The 12,975-nt window shown below is 34.2% G+C and overlaps 1 protein-coding gene across 2 annotated transcripts in view; it reads right to left on the bottom strand.

Moving 5' to 3' along the window:
- The window catches only part of LOC130899583 (protein cycle-like), an 80,715-nt gene that overhangs the window by 48,952 nt on the left and 18,788 nt on the right, over positions 1–12,975 (bottom strand). The gene's annotated exons all lie outside the window — the stretch shown is intronic.

Below are 12,975 nucleotides of genomic sequence, written 5' to 3' on the forward strand. Positions count from 1 at the left end.
TTATTATTATTATTTTGTAATATTGATGTAATTATTACAAGTCAATTCGTTACGTTTTTATAATGACACAAATTTCGTTTGTAGTCACGAGCATTCTGAATATACTATTTGCTGATTTTATTTAATTGTGCCTCGTGGACAAATTGCGGCATTGCCAGTGACGGAACAGGAAATAGAAACAAGAAGAATTCTCATAATACAAAGGGAAAACGGAAAGTAATGTCGGTTTTACAAATTAAATTTCGAACAAGTTTTCATTTTTTAAGTAATAATTTAATCACCTCCTTAAGCGTTTGATATAAATTCGCTCCCACCTATGTTGGTATTTTTGATCCAAAAAGATTAAAATTACCTAATCTGAACTCAGATAACCACCTTCGGCATTTACTAATGTTACTAATCTTGTGAAACTCGAAAAGCATACAATTGGTTGGCCAATTCTACTCAAATTGTAAAAATGATTTAATGTTTTTGTTCTTTTGAATTTTGGATATTTAACCTCCTCCTGAGCTAATTCATGAGACGTTGAGATCTTATACAATCTTTGTGGTAGTCCGCTTAGTAATCTCCGTTTTACATTTCTGGGTTTAGTCCATTTGTTTGCTCGCCTTCTGTCAAGGCCACACCATCTTTTTCGGGGTCTGTTTAGTTGTCTCCTTGTCTTTGGTTTCTGATTTTTGGCTTTCTTTCAACATCCTTTCAACATCGCTTACATTCTCCAACTCATCTTACCACATCTTGAGATCCTAGAGATCTTCTTGAGAAGCTGATCTTCCTTTGGGTGTTATGCTTAGAAGTCTCTTTGTCTTTGGTTTCTGGTTTTTGTCCATCTGTTTTCTGACCTTTTTCAGATGATCTTTAAAACCTCATTTACGATCTCCAAAATCCATCTTACCACATCTTGAATTCCTAGAGCTCTTCTTGAGACGTTAAACTCTCACATCATCTTTTTGGGGGTCTGTTCAGTAATCGCGTTGTCTTTGGTTTCTGGTTTTTGTCCATCTGGTTTTTGGCTTTCTTCCAACATCCTTTCAACATCGCTTACATTCTCCAACTCATCTTACCACATCTTGAGATCCTAGAGATCTTCTTGAGAAGCTGATCTTCCTTTGGGTGTTATGCTTAGAAGTCTCTTTGTCTTTGGTTTCTGGTTTTTGTCCATCTGTTTTCTGACCTTTTTCAGATGATCTTTAAAACCTCATTTACGATCTCCAAAATCCATCTTACCACATCTTGAATTCCTAGAGCTCTTCTTGAGACGTTAAACTCTCACATCATCTTTTTGGGGGTCTGTTCAGTAATCGCGTTGTCTTTGGTTTTTGGTTTTTGTCCATCTGGTTTTTGGCTTTCTTCCAACATCCTTTCAACATCGCTTACATTCTCCAACTCATCTTACCACATCTTGAGATCCTAGAGATCTTCTTGAGAAGCTGATCTTCCTTTGGGTGTTATGCTTAGAAGTCTCTTTGTCTTTGGTTTCTGGTTTTTGTCCATCTGTTTTCTGACCTTTTTCAGATGATCTTTAAAACCTCATTTACGATCTCCAAAATCCATCTTACCACATCTTGAATTCCTAGAGCTCTTCTTGAGACGTTAAACTCTCACATCATCTTTTTGGGGGTCTGTTCAGTAATCGCGTTGTCTTTGGTTTCTGGTTTTTGTCCATCTGGTTTTTGGCTTTCTTCCAACATCCTTTCAACATCGCTTACATTCTCCAACTCATCTTACCACATCTTGAGATCCTAGAGATCTTCTTGAGAAGCTGATCTTCCTTTGGGTGTTATGCTTAGAAGTCTCTTTGTCTTTGGTTTCTGGTTTTTGTCCATCTGTTTTCTGACCTTTTTCAGATGATCTTTAAAACCTCATTTACGATCTCCAAAATCCATCTTACCACATCTTGAATTCCTAGAGCTCTTCTTGAGACGTTAAACTCTCACATCATCTTTTTGGGGGTCTGTTCAGTAATCGCGTTGTCTTTGGTTTTTGGTTTTTGTCCATCTGGTTTTTGGCTTTCTTCCAACATCCTTTCAACATCGCTTACATTCTCCAACTCATCTTACCACATCTTGAGATCCTAGAGATCTTCTTGAGAAGCTGATCTTCCTTTGGGTGTTATGCTTAGAAGTCTCTTTGTCTTTGGTTTCTGGTTTTTGTCCATCTGTTTTCTGACCTTTTTCAGATGATCTTTAAAACCTCATTTACGATCTCCAAAATCCATCTTACCACATCTTGAATTCCTAGAGCTCTTCTTGAGACGTTAAACTCTCACATCATCTTTTTGGGGGTCTGTTCAGTAATCGCGTTGTCTTTGGTTTTTGGTTTTTGTCCATCTGGTTTTTGGCTTTCTTCCAACATCCTTTCAACATCGCTTACATTCTCCAACTCATCTTACCACATCTTGAGATCCTAGAGATCTTCTTGAGAAGCTGATCTTCCACACCATCTTTTGGGTGGTTTCCTTAGAAGTGTCTGTGTCTTTGGTTTCCGGTTTTTGTCCATCTGTTTTCTGGCCTTATTTCAACATGATCTTTCCAACCTGGTGTACGTTCTCAAACCCATCTTGAATTCCTAGAGATCTTCTTGAGACGCTAAGCTCTCACACCATCTTTTTGGAAGTCTGCTTAGTAATTTCCATGTTTTTGGTTTCTGGTTTTAATCCATTTGTTTTTTCGACCTTCTTTCAGCATATTTTTAACTTAGTTTACGTTCTCCAATCAATCTCACGACATTCCCAGTTATTTTTTAATACCCTGACGTCCAATTCTATATCTGAGGCTCACTTTTTCACTGTCTTTCTGTGGACAGTCCCGTTCTGGTATAAACACTTGTTATATTTATGATATTCAATTCTTTAATAATATTTTCATATTTTTGTCCTATATTTTCTAAATATCAAATAATCAATATCTCAAAGTGCTCCTACACATAGTTAACAGATAGTTTCCGAGATTTAAATGTGTTGTCGTGTACAGACGAACTGAAACACTTTTTAATGTTTATAAATTAGTTTTGAATTTATGAGAATATATTGTGCGTGATTAAGATAAGACGAAGTATTATAAAATTAGAAATCTCAAGTATTTTTACACCGTTTGTAGGTTCCTTGCTTTTTATTATAAAAACAAGTTTTAATTGAATTAAAACTGTGAAGGACGCGATTCTAGTGACAATGCTCCATATCCAAATACCATGTCGTCTATTGTATTGAAAGATACGAGGAGTGTTCATTTTGAAGGAGTCGCTTAAAATATTTAATAGTGGCAACAGAAATCAATTATGGAGAAGAACAATATGAAATGTGTATCTGAAAGGATTTATAGGCTTCAGTTTCAGTAATTCCTTTGATTTTTTTACAGGCCAGTATTTTTTTTGATATCAGCGACTAGCCAGTAGTCACTAGGCGTTAGATCTGAACTATACGGTGGACGAGGAAGTAATTCGAAGTGTAATTCGTTAAATTTAACCATAGTTGTCATCGATTTGTGAATCGGTGCAATTTTTCCTTTATTTTTGCATTAAAACGATCCAACAATTCTAAGTAGTATTCGTTGTTTATTGTCTCTCCCTTTTGGGAGGTAGTCGATGTACAATATACCATAAACATCCCAAAATAATCTTCCCAGCTAACTGTTGTGCATTTAGATGCTACGGACCCGGTTCACCGGCTGCAGTCCATTCAGATTATGATCGTTTTCGCAAAGCTGTTTATCACATTTTTTAGAATCGGACATATTAGTGCTTTCCTCCATTCTTGGGGCATGCTCTCTCCTTCCCACATTATTTTCTCATCCGTATTTTAACATTTCAGTTGTTCCCCTGGTTTCTTGTTGTTTTTTTTGTTCTGCTATTATGGATTTTACTTCCACTAGATCACTCCTTGGCTTGTCCTGCTTCATTCCCGTTTAGTAATTGCTGAAAGTGCTCTTTCCATTTCTGCATTATGTCTTGTGGTTCAAGCAAAAGACAGTTGGAATCTCTGGATCTATTTTTGGCGACGGTTTAGTATTGTTCGCTAAAAACATGGAAGCAGGCACTTATACCGTTCCTTTTGCACGAAATCTCAGAAAATTTGAACTCGTTCAAGTTTAGCTATCTTAATTTTACGTTCCAGTTAATTTTACTCATATCATGGATTGAGAAATTCACCTCTCCCTTACCGATACAGGACCAAAAACCCTGGATTCACGGGAATAACTCAGTTTAGGTCATCAATTTCATAAAGGTTCAGAATACAATGAGCTAAAAGATTGTCTCAGTTTGTCATTCCATTTGACCCAAACGAGAAGAGGAAAATATGAATGGGAATTATCGATATAAGAGAGGAAGTTGTCAAAATCGAAATAATTGAGTTTGAACAAGCGGAGAATGTAGACGTTGATATTCAGCGCGATGGAAATCACGAAGCAGAAGTGAATGAAAGAGTCAGCGCAGCAATATTATTGAGTATTAAGCTGAAATTATCTGGGAAATAGTAAATAACAAAAAACACGAAAATGAACCATATGTCAACCAATTTTTATTAGTGCTAGTGAAAGCTGATTCCTTACTAAATATACTTGAGCAGAATCGGAGTAGTTCCTAGAAGGGAACGAGCAAAAAACAACAATTGAAAAACAACAGTTTAGATATCTTTGTAGAATGGAGAACAGTAGGTAGAGAAATGGAAAAGAACGCCCGAAGAAATGTTGGGAAAAAAGAATAACTATGATAAAATCTAAAAAACTAACAATCAGGATGATATAGTAAATATGAACGATCCATTGACCATTGATATGGAAATCAAATTAAAAAGCTGGTGCCGGTTGGAAACCACATCAGATGTTAACGTAGAGGTCAATGTCCACAAGAAGTTGTGTAACCATTTATTGTTATTTTTAAATTATTGAATCACTTACTCTACTATAGAAAAGAAAATATTTTACAATGGAATAATTAATAATAAACTGAATGTTTTGACAACATCATAATGAAATATTTTGCTGTCTATTACAAATTGTTCATCCTATTTTGTTTTTCTTAGTTTAAAACACAATCAGAACTGTCCAAAAATAATTCCAGATTATTATAATATACAGGTAAATATTTGTATTTGCTTAATAGGGCCTCAGTTCAGTTAGAAGTGTCTGGTCCAACAAAGAAAACACAAAAATTTCGAAAACAAAAATATTCATCTCTGAAATCAATCTCCTTTTAGGTCCACATATTTTTCCCAGCGATGTTCAATAAGTTCGATACCCTTTTTATAATAAGAATCGTCAAGTTCCTCAAAATAGCCATTAACTGCCGAGATCACCTCTTCATTGTTGAAAAATCTATGACCACTGAGCCGTTTCTTCAAACCTGGGAACAGAAAATGGTCCGAAAGGGCTAAATCTGGCGAATAAGGTGCATTGGGTGACAATTCAGACTTGTGTGTGCTGATGCATCGTCTTGATGATAAAACACTTTCTTTTTAGCTAGATTTTTTCGCTCTAACGTTACAATTAGTTCGCATAATACTGTCCGTTGATAGTTTTTTCTTTTTCAAGATATTCAATGAATATAATCCCAAAAAACCGACGCCATGACCTTTCCTGCAGATGGAACAGTGTTTGCCTTCTTTGGAGCTGGTTCTTCCTTTTCATTGCATTGTTTTGATTCTTCTTTTATTTCAAGTGTGAAGTGATTGACTTCACGAAACTGTTTTTGTTCCATTGTGAGCAAATGCAGCGCCCATCTTGCGCACAGCAGTCTCATGTCCAAATCTTCAATTAATATGCGATGTACCGCAGTTTTTGGAATGCCTACATGTCTGGTAGCTCGCGCACTTCCACACGACGAGTCGTCACCTCATTTGGTCTACCACTGCGATGCTGGTCTTCGCAGATCGTACGGCAACGTTTAAACTCTGCTACTCAATATTCTACTGTTGATAACGAAGAATTAGTCTCACCCAGAGTATAATCTAGTTCAGCTTTTATATTGGTTGAGTTGAGACTTTTCAAATCTACGTATTGTATCACATAACGATGATCAATTTTTTCCATGTTTAAAAATTCACTGGAAACATTCATTATTGATGGCTGTTGAACAAATACTAAACAATGTGCTGTCTTCAAACTATGCTGTATACTTTTGAATACATCTCTAGTTCAGGCTAGGTACTTCTGGGACCATCCAGGTGTATATTATTCTATGGAACGTCAGGTTTGTTAGTAAAAATTCAGAAACCAGAATACGATGCGTGGATTTTAAACTCTGGGAGCTTATTTATAACAACGAACAGGCAACAAATCATCCACTTCTGCTTAGTCAAAGAGGTTGCACTTTTGAATTTTACTTGAAGCCTTTATAGCATTTCTATCTGGTGTTTCTAATCCAAAATAAATTCAGCTAATTACGCCCATTCCTAACCTATAAAAAATTTGCAGAGAAATTTCACATGAACGTCTCCAATGTTGAGAAAATAGATATTTTGATGCGAACTTTCAAAGATCGTTTTACTGATTTCAAAAAAGTTAAACCACCCTTAGACATTTTCAGTAACCCTTTCAACATTTCCTCTGAGAATGCACCAGAGTCAACGCAGCTGGATTTAATAGACATTCAAAATGATGAGAATTTAGAAAACAAATTTAATGAAGGAGTTGATAAAAACAATTACAAATAATTGCGAAGAAACGCACTAAAATGCAGCAGCCTATTTGGTTCAACTTATACATGTGAACAAACGTTTTCTCTCATGAATCTCGACGAAAGGAAAGTAGGAAAAATAGGAACCGGCTAACCAATGAGAGTTTGGAAACAATTTTACGTGTGGCGACATCTACTTTGGAGCCATATATTAAAATAATCGTGAAATCTATGCATTAAAATGAACTTTTAGTTACATAACAATTAAGTTTAGTTTTATAAGTTTAATTAAGTTTTTTTTTTGATATTACATAGTTATATTTCATTTTTAATATAATTTATAATCAGTTAGTTTAAAATGTGTATACAAAACGAATATTTTTAGTTGAAATAATAAATCCTGCACTTTTTTTTAATTTTAATGAAATGTATCTTTTTTCGAGAAAAAAACGTATCAACGCGTCTTTGATTTCGAAGATGATCGCGATAGTCGTAGAAAAAAAAATAGTAGATATCTGAAATTTGTGTAAACACTACGTCTCAGCACAAAATAATACGATGATAACGTTATCAGTAATGTAGAGCACACATTTCACTTCCACTAACAAAGGTCAAAATTCTAATGATACACTTCATACTTTATATACATCATTCACAAGATTCTAGTACCATATTTATTAAAATACCATCCTCCATCAATACCTCCTCTTTACGAGGGTTGTTTGAAAAGTTTTCGACCAAACAAGGTAGTTTATAACGTCCTCGTCTAATGGAAATATATATGGAAAACGTACACCTTTCGAACAGCTCCGATTATAGCCTGGGCATAGTTTTAATGGTCGTACTGAGTTGAAGATATTGAATTTCATGCCGTTTTATAGACCCCCATCAAGCTAAAGTGGTTTTAGAATAAATACAAGGATTTCTTCATTTACCTTTTCCAATAAAGTCGCCCGATCTGATTCCCATTGAAAATATCTTTTATATTATTTTCTTTCTTCTGCCGAGGCTTCCAAAAGATTACACAGGTCGGCACGCGGGATTATTAATGAGGTGATGTTAAATGGTTAAGCTCAGTTTTTATATGCGAGGGTGATTCAAATATAAACTAGAATTTTGCTATAAAAAATTTTGTTATACAAATCTGAAACCGTTAGACATCATCAAAACAATCGAAGACATATATAAGGACAACAAAATACAGGCTAGAATAGACGGACAACTTACAGAAGAAATAGGCAAGGGTATAAGACAGAGATTCCTTAAGCCCCCTGCTTTTTAATCGCAGACGATGCTATCCTCATAGCAGAAAGTGAAGACGACCTACAAAGATTGATCCACAAGTTTAACATAGTAGCAAAGAAGCTAAACATGGTAATTTCATCCCAAAAAACAAAAACACTGGTCATTAGCAACAAAACGATTAGATGTAAGATAAAAATTGACGGTACCAGCATTGAACAGATCATGGAAACTAATTACTTAGGTATCAGACACTATCAAGCTGTGGAGATGTAGAATCAGAAGTAAAAAAACAAATACAGTAAGCCAATAGAGCAGCAGGATGCATGCCTTTGCTGAATTTACCAATGAAACGAACCTGGCGAAACCGCAAGTCAAGTCATTGATTTGGCCGAACTTACGCTCCCGTAAATTTTTTTGTTTCAGCTTTTAAACTGTTTATAATCTCGGAATCATTTGCTTTTATTTGAAACAGCAATTGACAAGTCCACTAAGCAAACTCTTTTCTCTCTCATATAAAAGTGTCTTCCCTGCAGATTGGAAACTTGCTATGATTCAACCAATACCAAAAAAGAGGTTCCCAACAACTACCTTCCGATTGTTTTAACCCAGTCATTGCCAAGGACATGCAGAAAGTCGTTTACCAACAAATCTTCACATATCTCGAGTCTGCTAATATGGAATTAAATTATAGAGAAATATGGAAAATCCAGAACAATCGCATTGGACATATCGAAGGTTTTTGAGGTTTGGCATGACAAACTTTTAAATAAATCAAGATTTGTCGTCCTCACTTAGCGACTTGCTTAGTGGCTTTCTCAAAAACCGATCCGTCCAGGTCGCTATCGATGGACACACCTCAGAAAGGTTTGAGGTCAACGATGGTGTTCCCCTTCGGTACATCAATGATCTCCTCGACAAAACTGCAAACCCGATCTATATCTTCGTCGACTATAGCCTACTGGTGTCATCAGCTAACACCCAAATCAGTAGGAAGGAACCGATCTTTAAAACATATTGGTGTGGGGTGGAAACAATCTGAATTAGTTTAATGCAGCAAAGACCCAGGCTGCTACTTTTACATTGAGGATGGCCCTGCAGCTCACGATTCGGTACTGTCTTCACTTAAGATATCACCATCACCGCAAATTAGCTTCCTCTACACGGCCCAGATTCGTCCATGTTTGGAGTATTATTCGTACATTTGGAGCGATCCAAAGTCGACCAGAAACTTAGACCGTAGACTCTGTTTCACTGATATTACGAGGCAAATGCTCTTCCGAGCTGTCCGGCATAATCCCACCTAGAGCAGTTTTTTCGAGACCTACTCGACAGGCAGACGTGGTTCATGAACAACGAGTTCGCCTGCAGACGCCCAGAACTTCAATTTGTTTTGTCGGGACTCATTTCTTGTGAGAACAACCTTCAGAAGTGCAAAATTAATATGCACAAGCGTCTCCATACGGGAGGCACACTACTCGAATATACTAGAGTCTACCTTCCTGTGTTTGTTTTTAAGATAAAAAAAGGGGCGAGAATTGTAATAATTAAATTTTTTTCATGATTTCAATACATTTTAATTGTGTACCTCCTTCGTATATGGTTATGGGTGTTGTGTTGAATTATTATTATCATTATAATTAAATTTTATTCAATTTGATATTCATTTCAATATTGGAATTTATTTCCATATAAAACTAGTATGCTCAGATTAGTTTTCTTCCAAAGTCAGCTTTTTATTTATTACTAACGTAGGAAACAACGGAAATTGTTGAAGTAGGTATCAAATAAGAAACGCGTAAAGTATGTCAACGTACCTTCATTTGGTCAAGTAAGTAGATTATCTAACGTATCTAACAATTTATAGACCAGGGCTAAAGCCTTTAAAAATTGCCAACAACGAAAGGAAAAGGTAGTAGAATGAAACCCATTGGAAAAGGAAGGGAATCTAACAAAAGTGGAAGATAAAATATTTTAGCTTGCAGAGCGGGTCTAAATATCCTTTGAAACCGTTCAAAACACAGTTCTACGAATAGCTACAGACGCAATTTGTACAACCCCAGTTGAATGCTACAATACCAAAAGGCGTACCACCTCTAAGCTTGCATCGCAAGCCTCTATCTCTTTCATATGCTTGAAAGAGCACTCAACTTATATAAATACCTTCATAGATCATCTCCAAAAGGCATACAACTCAATAAGATTGCAATCACCATTTTACCAAAGATCTAGAACCTCAATTTTCTACCTTCCACTTTGGTTGATTCCATATCCAAAATTAAAATGGTAAAAAGATTGACGCTCCACTTAAACTCTTTTCTAAAAGAAATAAAAAACTAACAAAACCACTCAAGTTTCTAAATCTTTGGATGGAGAAAGAGCAGCCATCGTCATCCGGAATACAACTTCTACATACACTCAGCTAACTTCAAACTATCCAAATTATATACCAAAACGTTCAAAGCTGATCAAAGCAAAAAAGCCTGAATCCTTGGACCCAACCAACATCAAACAGACCACACCAAGAGTCATGGGAATTTAACTCATAAAAAATATGACTGAGGGTGTGATGCAGATCGTAGTGTGCAACATATACTGATGTAAACAATATGAAGTCATGGGAAAGACTTGAAACTATAGAAAATATAATTTGTTATAAGTAAGAGTTTAACATTTAAAAATCACTTATATTAATTAGTTGAGGATTGCAGTGTCTTAAAAGTTATTTCTTTAAGAAAATATATTCGTAAAATTCAAAATTTGATATTCAAATTGACCCTAGATAGAAATATTAAGTTTATTGATGCTAGCTGCTAACGAAATCATTGTTAATTTTCATTCGTTAGATGGCACGAGTACGATTTCCGTGGTGCCTGTCATTTTGTAAATCGACCCAAAATAAATCGAAAATGAAGAATGAAATTTTTCGATATCTCGCTTCGTTTTCGAGATATCAATACTTGAAGTTGGAAAAATCAATCTAACCTAACTTAACCTTCTCGTGGTGCACTTTGAGTGTAAAAAAATCGAAAATCGCTCTTGTTTATTGAATTACAAGATTCATATTGAATTTGAGTGATAAAATATACATTTGAAACGAAGTATCGAACGCCATCTGTTTAATAAAGCGAATTTTGAACTAAAGTTTGATTATAACTTTCAAGTATCGATATCTCGAAAACGAAGCGAAGTATCGAAAAATTTCATTCCTCATTTTCGATTTATTTTGGCCTAATTAAGCCAAATCCGCTGTTAAATCGCGGAAATCGTACTCTCCTCCGTTAGATTATGATATAAATTTTTATAGGTTAGGTCGTTATGAGAGAGTTGAATTTCATAGGTTAGGTGAGGTTAGTTAGTTACTGATAACGTTGAATTTCTTTCATAGAATTTGTTTTTTTATAATCTAAAAGATATGCATAGATTATTTTTAAGTTTTTTTATTAATATAAAAATCGTTACTTCTAAAATTAGGTGTTTTTCGTAGTTATTTTCAAAACTTTGAGATCTCATATTTCATAGAATGACCTTCATAAAAAACATGTGATGCCAAATAACATCTATCTTCCGCAGGTTTTTCTCTTTTTTTTAAATTATTTGAGAAAATTCATCATACTGATGTATATTGTTTTCTCTATTAGAAAGTAAAGATTTCAATGAACAAAAAGCCCATTAACTTTTTTAAGAGAAGCCGATATTTTGATGTGAGAATGTTCGATTTAAAATCAGGCTACTTTTTCAGTATTAATTCAAAATAATTTTGAAAAATAGATATTTCAAAAAAAAAATCGGTGTGTTTTGGACAAAACAAGCTAAGATTTGGTAATTATACACTTTTACGGTCACCTGGTTTTTTTGGCTCTAGAAAATCGAAAAATGGATGGATTTTAATAATCTTGGTCTCAAAATGTTCCATTTTACGCGGATTTATAAAATAAATTAGTAGAAATAGTTGGAATGAAAATTTCTCATAGTTTTACTGTTTTAAATCGTAAAAAAAACGGTTTTGCAAAATAATCCTTTACAAAAAATTATCTCATTATCAGATAAAGTTCTTATATTTTTTTTGTATTCTACATAAATTAATAAACAATTTAAAAAAAAATCCAAAAAGAATGATTTTTTCAGTTTTTATAGCTTAAAATGAAATCGATGAAAAACAATCAATTTTCGTGAATAGTTTCGAACTATATTCTTTAATGTTAATAGTTTTTGGACCATTAAAAATCGAAAAATAGATAAATTTTATAATTTTGGTCTCAAAATGTTCCATTTTACGACGTATTTATGAAAAACACGGGGGTAGTGACTGAATTTGCGGTTTTTAATAGTTTTAAACCTTAAATAGTAGAAAAACTTTTTTTTTCAAAATATTCATTTTTTTATGTAAATTGCGAAAAAAAATATACGAACTTGATTCCACGACGTCAGAAACAGTTACGAAGGATTATATGTAGAAAGTCATTTTTTTTGTATTTAAAGTCATGAAACTAAAAAATATTTATTTTTTTAATTTTCGTATTTTTTTTATAAATCCGCCGTAAAATGGAACATTTTGAGACCAAGATCATTAAAATCCATCCATTTTTCGATTTTCTAGAGCCAACCTAACCTAACCTAACCTAACCTAACCAAAAAACCAGGTGACCGCGAAAGTGTGTAATTACCATAATTTTTTGTAAAGGATTATTTTGCAAAACCGTTTTTTTTTACGATTTAAAACAGTAAAACTATGAGAAATTTTCATTCCAGCTATTTCTACTAATTTTTTTTATAAATCCGCCGTAAAATGGAACATTTTGAGACCAAGATCATTAAAATCCATCCATTTTTCGATTTTCTAGAGCCAACCTAACCTAACCTAACCTAACCTAACCAAAAAACCAGGTGACCGCGAAAGTGTGTAATTACCATAATTTTTTGTAAAGGATTATTTTGCAAAACTGTTTTTTTTTACGATTTAAAACAGTAAAACTATGAGAAATTTTCATTCCAGCTATTTCTACTAATTTTTTTTATAAATCCGCCGTAAAATGGAACATTTTGAGACCAAGATCATTAAAATCCATCCATTTTTCGATTTTCTAGAGCCAACCTAACCTAACCTAACCTAACCTAACC

This window comes from Diorhabda carinulata, chromosome 11 (genome assembly GCF_026250575.1).
Source record: "Diorhabda carinulata isolate Delta chromosome 11, icDioCari1.1, whole genome shotgun sequence".
Classification (NCBI taxonomy): Eukaryota; Metazoa; Arthropoda; class Insecta; order Coleoptera; family Chrysomelidae; genus Diorhabda; species Diorhabda carinulata.